Genomic DNA, 13867 nt, shown 5'->3' on the forward strand with positions numbered 1-13867 from the left:
AAGATAGAAAAAAATAGAAGAAAATTGAGGAAAACAAAAGAGAAAAAGAGAAGGAAAAGTGTGAAAAAAAGAGAAGAATAAAAAAAATAAAAAAAATGCCATGTATGCACATCATCATGCACTGTAGTGATCCGGTCCTACTTTTTGGGTCAATAGAAGGGTTAATTCGACCCTATCCCTGCGGGCACTGCCCGCAGAGGTCGATCTAACGGCTCGGATTTTTTCGAGTCAATTTTTTTATTTATTTTTAACATGGATGTGGGCCCGGATCACTCCACCGGATCACTCATGTGGAGTGATCCGGGCCCTTCATTACCCGTGCAGGCACTGCCTGCACGGGTAGGGTGAAACAAACTCAATAGAAGTGTGTATTTTTAAATAATATCACTATTGAATATATTTGAAATTTATATGATGTTAGATATTAAAATATTTTTAGTTTAATATAATAAGTTAATTTATATGATCGCTACACGTGTCAACACATATAAAGCCCCAGAACCCTTCTCTCCATTGGATGCCGCTTATGGAAAACCACTGGAAATTGAATGTCGATGCAACCTTCAATCTTAACACTCAATCATTCGGCATTGGGGGCATTATTAGAGGCTCTAACGGAGAAGCCATCCTAGCTTTCGGTCGACAGACCAACCGACCACCGTCAGTACTTGGGGGCGAGCTTCTAGCTATCAAATATGGAATCCTACAACTCAAGGAGCAGAATTTCACTTCGACTAACATAGAAACAGATTCACTTCTCGCAAAGCAAGCAGTCTTGGGAGAGGAGGAATACCTCGACTACGAAGGAATATGGATTTCAGACATCAAAGAATTGATGAAAAACGTAACAGTGGAAAATCTAGTCCATGTCAAAAGATCAGCTAATGTAATTGCTAATGCCATAGCTTCTTTTTCTTCTTCCTCTCCTACACCATTTAGTTGGGTGAATGGAGAGTTCCCGATTTGGTTGACAAAGCTTGTAAACTCGTAAACTTTTCTCTCTCTTTATCTGAATAAATTACAGGCTCTTATCAAAAAAAAAACATATATTTTAAACTCCCGATTTTAATGTCACTAGTATTCGGATGAAAATGACACATAAACCTCTCATATTTGAAGTCCCGCATAAAAGTGAAAAACTCCGAAATATTTCAATTTTAGTTATGTGATTTGACATGTTTTGGGTTTTAATATTGTAACTTGTTAATATTTTGTTTTGTTACAATAACTTTGGATTTTTTTTAGTCTTTCTTCATCATAAGCTAATAAATCATCTAATATTATTTATTTGATACTAATGATCTTTGACATAACTCTTGTAGCGAGACTAAACTTATATTACACTTACTAAAATAAATCTAAACAAAAACTAAAGGAAGAATAAGTCAAAATGACACTCAATATTTCGATATTAGGAAAAAAAAAAAAAAAAAAACAAGTTGTTTCTCTTTATTTTTGTTTAGATATATTTTAATTGTATACTATAGGCTTTGTTCTCTCCACATGAGTCATGTATAAGAACATTGATGTCAAATAAACAATATTTATTAGTTTTGGACGAAAAAAAGACCAAAACAAAAAAAAAATCAAGTTATTGAATGAAATCAAATATCGACACTAAAATTCAAAACATACCACATTACAAAATTACATATTTTCCCGAAAAACTCCATCATCCATATGAGAACCCGGAATTTCCGAAATAAATCATGTAAGAAATAGGGAGTTAAAGGATGAGCTAAGGGATAGGACAAATTAATTATGGAAGAAATGACTCTTTAAAAAGTCTACGTGACCTTTGGTGCTTGAGATAGCCTTGACTACATTCATTTCATTTCTTGGGAGAGATAAAGGGACAAAGTCATGGAAGGGACAAAGTCATGGAGGAGGTGAAGGGACAAAGTTTTCCTCTATAAATAGCACTCCAAAGTTGAAGGAAAAACACACCAAAAAGCCTCCCAAGTTTCGGTTTTCTCCCCTCCATAAAGCAACAAAAATTCGGCCAAGGCAAGGGAGAAAGAAGAACCAACTTCGTGCAGTTCGAGTACTCAAGCAAATACGTCGAGGTGATGTTGGATTGACGGCATAAATTGCTCGAGCAACAAGCCGAAGTACTGTCAAAACTTCGGAAGAAACTTCGTTCAAAATCTGCAAATTTCGAAGCATACCTATGCATTTCGGTAAGTGGGTTTTTGTTATATAATTCGTTGTATTTTAAAGCTTGAATAAAATATCGTGACGTACGTTATGTATGTTCTTATTTTCGAAAGTCAGCATATTCTTATCTTTAAAATTTCGATCGATGAATATTAGGTTTCTTTCTGGTATTCGATATTCTTTGATTCTGCTGTATTCGTTCAAAGTTCGGTTCGATAAATCTGAATCCGTGATGCACTGTTACAACTCGATTTGAAATGGGACGAGAATTGTAATTCTGTTTGGCCCCCATTGGTGGGTATAAATCCATGTTCTGTTTGGTCCCCATCGGTGGGTATAAAACCGTGTTTTGACCTCACCCTTAGAGGACTAACATAGTTGAGACAATTTAACCATAGAAATGAGATGAGTAACATTGTTGTGTTTATTCTGAATTGTTCTGGTTTGCTTTTGAACTGCTCTAAATCGTCTGATAACTTCTATCTCATATTTGATTCGTTTCTATTATGATAAGTTAAAAATAATAAGATTTGAAAGTTTGTTAAAGAAATGCTTTAAAGATTAAGTTCTATATATATCATTGGAAATCGATCGACCCCCCACTTGCTGAGTGTTTCTCAAAACACTCACTTCTTACAAATTTCAGATAAAAATGAAGAGCAACTGAATGCGGAGGAACAAGAAGCTTTCTGGGGATGGTAGTCGATGAGCAAGATTCAAAAATCAAGATTTTATTTTCATTTTGTTTAGTTTCGTTTCCGCAACTCTGATGTATTTTTATTCTATTGTCAATGTAAGACAATGTTTTAGTTATGAAAAAGACTGGTTATTTGGTATTTTTATACGAGACTTAATTATTTTCAAATAATTGTTAAATAATGTCGGATGTCACTGACGCTTCGGACACGGGACGTGACAATCCTTACCTCATTCAAATGTTGTAATAAATAAATAAAAAAGCATGATTTTATCCAGCGATATATATGTCAAAAATTAGGAGGGACCATTGTACTTTCTATCCTTATCCCCAAACATATTGCCCCAATAACTCGTAAACGCATCAAATCATCGATTCATCATCATATAAATTTGTTCTCAAGTAAGACCCAATACTTGAGTATTTTGACTAAATACTATTATAATACAATTCCTCCAATCTTTCATTAGATCCAACTCATTTGTGCTATTGAAAGTCATCATTTTGTATAATTACATTGTTTTATCAGAACAAAATAGTTATGTAGGAACTACGTACATACTTAAAAATCGAAATTTTAAACTGATAAAAAAAATTATGAATAAAACTTAATAATTTTAATATTGTGATAAGATTGTGTGTTACACTCTATTTTCAATCCATTACTTGCCACTAACATATGTCACACCCCACTTGTAATGATTTCATTACTACTAATTGGGGGAAAAAAGTTGAGAGAAACCTAAATAATATAGAAATATTATTTAGTCTCCCATCTAGGTTTTATAAATAAAAGATATAAAAACATGTAAAGAAAGGTAGAAAGTGAGGCATCCCACAAAGCCCAAAACCACATCACAATGTCACCCACTTGGAAAAGAAGATAGAAAATGTTTATTGCATTGAAAAAAAAGAACAATATTGATCTTTCAAATCAAGTTTTTTTTTATATATATATATATATACACACAAAAACTTGTGTGAAACTGTCTCACGGGTCGTATTTTGTGAGACATATCTCTTATTTGGGTCATTAATGAAAAATGTATGTATTATTTTTTATGCTAAGAGTATTATTTTTTTATTGTGAATATCGGTAGGGTTAACCCGTCTCACAGATAAAGATTCGTGAGACCATCCCATAAGAGACCGAATCATGTGTGTGTGTGTGTGTGTGGTTGGACGTCATCTCAATGATCTCACACATGGGTGTTTAATGGGTGTGTATCATATTAAAACTGATAAAGAATTTTGATTAGATTAATTAGATTAAAGGCTCGAAAGATAATAAATGCAAAAATAATTTTTTAAAGGAAAAAAAAATCCAACAAACACAGGTTATAAAACTCTATAATTGGAACATAATTGGAGCAATATAACCTACAGAGACTATGAATATGAATAACAGAAAATCTAACCTCAACTCAAAATCTGCATTAGAAGATGAATCTGTCACTGCGTTTTCCTTCTCGATATACAAGCGTAAGAAACTGTGATCGAAGGACCGAAAATGGTGGAACTGTCCTGATAAAAATGACCAAATGAAGACAAGCTAGAGAGTCAGTTTCAAGCCACAAAGGAAATAAAAGATATTATTGACGAAGCTTAAAATTATAATTATAATTTTCTCACAACTATTGAAAAAAAAATCCCTCAAGTTGCATTTGGATTGCTCGATTTGAAGATATTGATTTCAAATCCATAATTATAAATTCATTGATTTGTTGGGATAAATCTACTGAGCAATATATTTCAAATCTAAAATTAAATAATTCTTTCATGGCTCATTGTGGTAGATTTCAAATTCATCGTCACATAGAGTCATTTCAAATTCTCTCGTCAAATAATTTATCTAATTCAAATTCTTCTATCCAAAGGAATTCAAAGAACTCCAATACAATTACCCATTTGACCAAAAAAATTGAATAGTTGTTTGGGCATAAAAGTGAGAGATAAATTTTATAGTTATTAGGTTTGAAAATAGTGTTTACAGATGGATGAATTCTCGAAAAAACATGAGTTGATCTTAATAGTCGTTAGCTACTAAATGTCACACCCCAGGGACGGGGTTGGTCGACATCGGTGTTGTCCTCAAATTTACATTCGAAAACAACAAGCCTCAAAAGTACAAAATTCAGAAACCAGTCTTTCATAAATACTGAATATTGGTCGACACCGGCGTTGCTCTCAAATTTATATTTGAAAACAACAAGCCTCAGAATTACAAAATTCAGAAACCGGTCTTTTATTTATAAATACTGAATATTTCAATGATTAATACAAACTCAAATAATAATGTTTTACAGCTGAAATGTAAAACCAAACAGAATAACATCTTAACAGATGCAGCGGAAAACATAAACTAGAACTGAGAATTAACAATCTTCTTCACCAGCCTCAGAACTGAATATGCTCTTCTTCTTCTAACATTTCTTCCTCGTTCTTATCTGAGATGGGTTTGGTGGATGAGTGATATGGTTGTCACTCAATAAGCGGGGGCGGGAATAATTTTCAGTTTTCAAAATCATTTTCAACAGAAACAGTAATACAAATAATATACATAAACTCTTATTTTCAGAACAGAAATCAGTATTCATAACAGAAATAAAAAATTTAGCAAGTAAGCATTGAGCACGTTTGTGAATTTCATAGCTAAACTGATACAGTGCCCTAGATGTTCCCTCCTCTGAGGTGTGAGGCCAGTAATCAGAATTCAGTAATGTTCAGAATATATATTCCTACCATTAGTTCACTAGGTTTCAGTGCTTCAAAAATCAGATATCAAAAATAAAAAATACATATACTTTGCTTCAAAACAGAAATAATCAAACTGGTTTCAAGATATTTATACATAAGCACACTTACTGTAATTTGCTAGAAGCTTCGGTTGAAGTCTAGAAAATATGCTTGCTCTCGCTACTGGAATTTTCTGCTCGAAAATGCACTCTCTTATCTCGAATTTCAAGTGATAACTCAAGATTTGGGTAACACCAATTCAGATATTTGAGGGTGTTATTTATAGTCAAAATTCTGACTGTAAGCCTCTCAATTAATGGTCATAATCTGTCATTGACAGCCTTTATTCTATGTTAAATGCTTCAGTTACAAGTCATAAGCTGAATCAGTAACTGTCTGCTGGAATCTCACGCTACTGAACTCTTCTGCTGCTAGATTCTATCTGTTGGAAAATACCAGCTTCTGAAATATCAGTTGCTGCTGAAATTGTTAGCTTCTGCTAACTTATGCTAAATGCTAGTTACTGCTAAAATTCTGTTCTCGACTAGCTAGATGCAACTAGACACTAGAAGATTTTGATTTTGCAACTGCTTGTAGAATCTCATTTCAGTCTAGTGCTTATCCAATGACATACCCAAACTCTCAAGACAAACTTAGCAAATAGCAAACTCTGGCTGTATGAATTCTAAGATTCAACAGTTAACACAACACTCGAAAAACTCATAATCATGAATAATCCTCCATTATTAGACTGTTACAAGATCGTGGTTCAACTGGTTGTAGAATCTCACTTCAGTCTAGTGTTCTATCAAAGGTCCTAACTCCTAGGGGATCAGGTGTACGAGGACTCATATTTCAATATTATAGAGAAAATGACAAAACTAAATATCTTCATTAAAAAAACTATTCAAAATATATATAAAATTGAAAAATATCCAATGCAAATTAAAGGCTACAAGCACAACTCGTTTAAGATCCTCGCCAATGCTACAAATTATTAATTGGTCCCAACATGCCCCCCCATCCACAACCAACCTCCCTCTCATTTCTTCTATTTATTCATTTTCCCATCAACTCCGATCTCCACACCACCACCGCCTTCCTCCTCCGCCGCCACGGACGCAACTCTCCGGGGACGTTAGATGGTGGGCTTAAGTGTAATATTAGAATCCTACAAGGATATTAGTGCAGAAAAGAGCCCACAAGTAATCAGCAAAGGGATGGTCATGATAAGGTCACCCTTGGGTTCATCAACTTGTTGGTTTCTTGATCACTGTTTTCTCTGCAAACAGAAGCTCTTGCCTGCAAAGGACATTTACATGTATAAGTAAGTATATCTTTCAGTCAAGATTTTGTATGAAGAGAGGAATATATGGCAGATCGATTCTCGAATATTTATCGAAAAATATAGTCGATGATTATGATGACGACATAATTCAATTTTTTTAAATAATATATTTTTAAAACATTGTGTTTCGATCGTTATACTTATGCTTGCAAAATACGTATATTGTAGTAGCATATTATATGTTTGGCAAGAATCATATGTGTTAGTAATTTTTAGCACTGTACCAATATATATATATTTTAATATAAAATATAATTTTATTTATTTTAAGAACTCTTTTGTGTAACTTTTTTACTTTTCGAGTCCTATATCGATTATGATCAGTTCATTAAAAAAACTTGATGAATTTATTCTGGATAAATAATGTGTTAATTTGTCTCTTGCATATATATATATATATATATATATATATATATATGGTCTATATAAATTAGTTATATGAGATATATTTTCAAAATCAAAAAAATATCAAATTATGTAGTTATTTGTATATGGTATTTTAAAATGAATATGTCATATAAAAAAGCCACAATTCTACTTGCTAAAAATATTTTCAGTATATGTTTATATATATGTATATAATATTATATATATATATATATATGTATATAATAAAGATTATCGTTAAAATTTTAAAATAAATTTTCCTATGACAAGTGAATAAATACTACGGCAAAAATTTGCGTGATACGCTCTCACGGATCGTATTTTGTGAAACGAATCTCTTATTTGGTCATCCATGAAAAAATATTACTTTTTATTATGAATATCGGTTATTTGGGTCATCCATGAAAAAGTATTACTTTTTATGCTAAGAGTATTACTTTTTATTATGAATATCAGTAGGTTGACCCGTCTTACCAATAAAAATTTGTGGGACCGTCTCACAAAAAAGCTACTCAAATACTATTCCCTTCGTCTAGCATGTATAGACCTGTTTATTTTTTCACATGGGTTAAAATCATCTGGAAAGCAAAGTTTAGAAACAAACTTATATTTTATCATTATTTAATTCATTCATAAATGGCTGCAAGTTTTCCATAACTTAATTAATATTTGAATATTAGTTCAAAAATGTTACTGCATGTAAAAATTTAACTATATATCCGAAACAATCGTGTGTGTATATATATATATATATATTCTATTTATTAAAGTTAAGGACAAGATTGTAACCACCTAAGAAGGACACCAGCTTTTTCTGCCAACTTTACCCTTATATGCTACTAATATTACACTTTTGTTTTTTGTCAAATTTCACTTTAATCATTCGATGATGATAAAAAAAACTGTACACACATATATAGCGTGTGTAGAATAACTAATATATAATTAAGACGGATGACGTATTTAACGAGCTTTTTGTTGCTTAGATATATGCGATTATTATAATAAAATATTTATTTATGGTTATAGTAGAGTAACTAGTATATAATTAAGATGGATGACGTATTTAACGAGCTTTTTGTTGCTTAAATATATGTGATTATTATAATAAAATATTTATTTATGGTTTATAGTGAATAAAATAGATGGTTTGATGCAGAGGGGATAGGGCATTCTGTAGCGTGGAGTGCAGGCACAGGCAAATTTTAATGGACGAAGTTGAGGGTGCAACGAATGCTTGTACCTCAGAGTACAACTCCCTTCCCGGTACAGAGACTCTTAAAGTTCAGTTTCATAGTGTTAATCTCTTTACTATGAAATTTTAACATTTTATGTACAAACTCGCGCTCGAATTCAAAAAACTCGAATATTGAATAAATATTATTGGAATGTTTGGTACCTATAAAATATATTCCTATAAATTAATTATGATATTAGGTATTAAAATTACTTTTTAAAATTGCTTAAATATATGTGATTATTATAATAAATATATCAGAACATTGTTCTTCATACGTGACACTAAAGATTAGTGTCACCTCATACAGATTAGAAAAATCAAGTAGAACTACGTTTGAAGTTGTGTCATGCACTTTATTAGTAACGTTTTCGAATGCGTCCTCATTACCATCATCGTCTGAATCATCACATATGGTGTGTCAGACTCGCTGTCAATCTCTTGATTTTCTTGTAACGCAGAATCAGCAAACATTTGATGTTGTGCTTCTTCGGTAATAGCTTATGGAATGAACAACCCAAATCGTTAATAGCTTCATAAGTTACTTGTGATGTATTTTTGTCAAATGAGTCATTGAAGTCTGTATTAGAATTCCATTTATGCATATTGTTCGGCAAACGAATATTATCTTATCCGCATTTCTAATAACGTATTGATCACAGTCCCCAGCACTGTCACACCCCAAACTCGGGATTGACACCGGCGTCGTTTAACAAGCACACAATGAAAACAACTAGCCTCGTAGTATAGTGTAAACCGAAACCAGTTTATAAATCATAATCTCAAATGAAAGAACAATTGTCTTTACAATATCGAAATCCAAAAGAACGACAGAGTTCAATGCGGAAACGTAAACTGAATAACATGATAAACTTTAAACTTAATATCAAACCTTGATTGTTCACCAACCCCAAAACTGATCCGATTCTTCTTCCTCGAGTTCCTTCCTCGGGTTTATCCTGGGAAGGTTTGTAAGGGGGATGAGTATTTGAAAATACTCAGCAAGTGGGGGACATATCGAGCACAATAAAACAACATGTATAAATTTCGAAACACATGACTTGCATACATACTTCATAAACATACATAACATTTACCAGCCACTGTGATTTATCTAACTTTCTATAGGTTTACTGACGTCAGTCCTTAATTTTTACTTCCTCTAAGAGGACGAGGCCGTATAGTAGCTATATCTCCCACCGCGTAAGGGTACGTCATGGTTGGGATTCCCACTCATATACAGTTGACTCCTCACAGTACTTAAAACAGTATGACAATTCGACACAAGAAAAGGAGTAGAAAATAACATGTACTCGACCGTATTTTCAAAAACACACGAAGAATGCATAATCAAAATTAATTCTTTAAAACAGCTCACTTACAGTATTTTTAATTGCTAAAAATCGTGGATGCTTGGCTTCGGGAATTGGATCGCTTCTCCTTCTTGCTCGGACGGTGTTTCGACTTCGATTTTTAGGTTAACTTGGGGACGATTTTCGGGCAGAGTTTCGGCTAGGGGAGCTGCTGAATTTCGAGATTTTCAGCAAGGGATTTTCGAAAATTTGGGGTAAGGAATGCTAGGCTTGATGTGGTATTTATAGGGGAGGAGAAAAGAGTTAATTATATGGCACTCAAATTATACCAAAAATCATGCCAAATCTCACAAATTTAACTCTAATATTTCCTTGCTATTTTCGAAAATTTAGCTACTTAAATTGTGGGATTTAATCCTTGATTCCCACTCCTTGAATGATTCGAAAATATGGTGTAAGAGGGGGAAAGGATTTGCTTCCAATCTTTGGCTCAAGATTGCATGATATCAAGTATCTAGGTACCACAATATTTAGGCAAAATATCTTGTATAATTCGAAATTTGCTTGTAAAGTCCATGCCTTAATTCTTCTAACTTGTATAATATCCTAATCTTCTAAATTCTTAACTATTTTCGAAAATTAGCAATGCCTGAGTGTAGGTATTATAGTCTTGGCCATAAAGATTTCTCAATTATTATTTCCCAATATGCAAATATTATTCCATACAATCATAATAAAAATCTTATGCTCAAATCTCCTTGCAAAATACATCAATGAGAAAAATTCGGTTCTCACAAGCACAATGCTCCATGGATGTATAAGTTTGATGCTCATCTTCATGAAAAACAGTCGTCGAAGTACTAACTTATCAAATCATATCATGCTTAGTCCTTCTCTAATGCATGACATGTACAACTCAAAAACATTTGTTATTGCATTATCTTCGATGATTTTACACTCAATATACAATTCTATACACTACTTATCGGAACTAGAACCCAAGATAAATTGTAAAGTATCATCATTAAGGACAACTTGGGCTTCTACTGAACGTGACTTGTCCAGATAGCAATATTTGGTTGAAAGGTTCAGCCTAGATTTTGTGTCATTGATATTTAACTTTTGATGATCTATTTTAATCAATTCACATAATGTCGTAGATCTAGATATATAAATTAAATTCAGCCCTTTAACATTATAATTGATTGTTCCATGTCCAACGATAACATCATTACCAATATATAAAATTACCGAAATAGTGTCCATGCTTGCATTTAAAAATACCAAAAAATAAAATAACAATTTAAATTAAACATTATGAGTATTACAATTTAAAATAAAATCCACATATTTTAGAAAGTAAAATATTATTTTTACTATATGTTATATTTACACATATGCTTATATATACTATATATTTATATCTGTTGTTATAACAAAATTAAAATTATAGTTATTTTGATATATATTATTAAAGTGTAGTTTTCAAAATTTGATCTACATAAATACGTATAATATAGTATATAATCTAATATTGTAATTATATTATCCATACATATAATATATATAAGTCAAATAATGTAATGTCATATGTATAACAATATGACCTGCGTATATATAATATATACATACTTATGTCACGCATGTATATAATAAAATACATATTACAATTATATATAATAATTTAATGTATTTACACATAAATAATAAATGATATAATAATTTATATATCTCATAATATATAAATCTATGTGCATATTTATAAATAGGTATTTGAGAATAAAAAAATTAAATAACATGTTAACATAAAGGAAAAATCAAACATCCCTAGTTATGTGTATGAGTTCAAATTCGAGCTGATGTATTCATTTTCAAATATGAATTCAAATATAATGTATTCAAAAAAAATTAAATCCAAACTCAATCGTTAAAGCAAAATGAAAATTTAATCTATTAAATTTATTTAGACTCTATATAACATTAGCATAAATTATTTAATATAAAATATATATTTTTTGAACGTATAATTAGGTCCACGCATTAAAAAATATCATTAAAATATTTCTCTATAGTATTTAAATTAGAAAATTAAGACATATACCTCAATAACTAGAAAGTTGTGGATGATTTTATCCACCAATGACCAAACCTTTCATTTCTCATCAAATCTATCGACGAAAAAAAAATAATGATTTATAAGAAAAATATTTTTCAGTTGCATGTAATTTAACATAATTCACAATACTAAATTTCGAAAATTATGAGATATATACCTCAATAATTAAAAAATTATGGATGATTTCATTAGTGATGACTGGAGCTTTCATTTCTCATTAAATCTTTTGAATGAAAAACAATTCATGAATTTTGAATGCAAGTTAACATATATTGAACTTCATACTGATGCATAGAGTTGTATGTGTTTAAAAGAAAAATTCATAGACGTTGTATGCATTTTATATTAAACTTCAGTGACGTTTTATAAACTGTCGCTAAAATTTGCAGACAGTTTTAATTAAATCGTCGCAAATATTTTTTAACTTGCGGAAAATTTTGTTTAAACCGTCGTAAAATTTTGCGACAGTTAACACCTGATTTTTTTGTATCTAGATTTACGTTTGACATGATAAATTACCAAAATACTCTTGAATTCAATTACATCTTTCTTTTTATTATCTATTAGTCTATTACTCTCGAAAAGGAAAAAATGACATCTTGAATGTAACATTAAGTATACATCTAGCATGATTTTTTAATATTTTATTATCTACTATTTTACACTCTGCATTTATTTTGCGGCTGAAATGTTATCAATACCTCTGTTGTAGCTGTGATTTAATAATGGTTCGGTTCTGTTTTAAATCCATTGTCATACTGTTTACCACAAATTATATATCTATTAACGTAATAATAATAACATATATAATTTTTATTTTATTTGAAAACATCTCCAGGATATGATGTACAATTTTTTTCTAGTGCGGTTTACTTTACCAGGGTATTAAGATCGAGAAATAGTTTAGAGACGGATAAATTAACTCTTTAAAATATTTTCTTTTAAAATTTGTTTTCAAGCGTTTTTCCGGTGCTCTGTTTTCTACGCGAATTTTCCCGAATGTGTTGCTGCGGATTTTACAGCTTGAATTTGTAGAAATCTCCTAAACAAACACTGCAGTGCTTTAAGTTAACTGTTTACAACCACTAGAAAAATGAGATTTCGATTAAAAAAAGATTTGATATGATATTTCTATCAAAATGTGTCAAAAACCGAATTCTGCAATTGAACTTAGTAAAAATACTTCTGTAATTCGAGAATATAACCTATTTGCGTTTGGATTCTGGACTTTGGGATAAAATGAAAGTTGTAGATCTAAGTGAAAAAAAAAAATCATTATTAAATGCACATTTTCTTAATTAAAGTATTAAAAAAAAAGGTAAAAGGAATAATCATTCATAGATTGTTTGGAATCAAATTTCACGTTGGAAAATGGAAGGCAATCAATAAGACATAATAAATTGCACACATTTTTTACAATGTAGAGTTCAATTATATTTCTTTCTCATCAAATGCACACATCTTAAAGAATTGAGAGTGTATTGTGTCTTTGTCGACATATTTTCTTCTTCTTTCCCCTAAAAATTCGATTATTTCAGTTACCAAACCAATATGACAGATTTTAATTCGATTATTAAAGAAAACTATAGTATGTTAGTTCGGAAAAAATAACAACAGTTTCGATTCTAGTCTATTTGGTATGGTAGATTCTTTATTGACTGAATGTTCACCAGTAGTAGATAGAGTTATTTCTCGAATTACCTATTGGATCTTTACTACAAAAACATGATTCATCAATTGACATCAGACCGAGATTGTCCACCCCATTCAGGCATTCAATAGGAAAGTCCTAAATTTCTATGCTAACAAGTGATCCCAAGAGGTCTTACTATTTAATTAGGCTCGAATAATACGCACACAAACGAAACATGTTCCG

This window comes from Primulina eburnea, chromosome 5, assembly GCF_022965805.1.
Source record: "Primulina eburnea isolate SZY01 chromosome 5, ASM2296580v1, whole genome shotgun sequence".
Taxonomy (NCBI): Eukaryota; Viridiplantae; Streptophyta; class Magnoliopsida; order Lamiales; family Gesneriaceae; genus Primulina; species Primulina eburnea.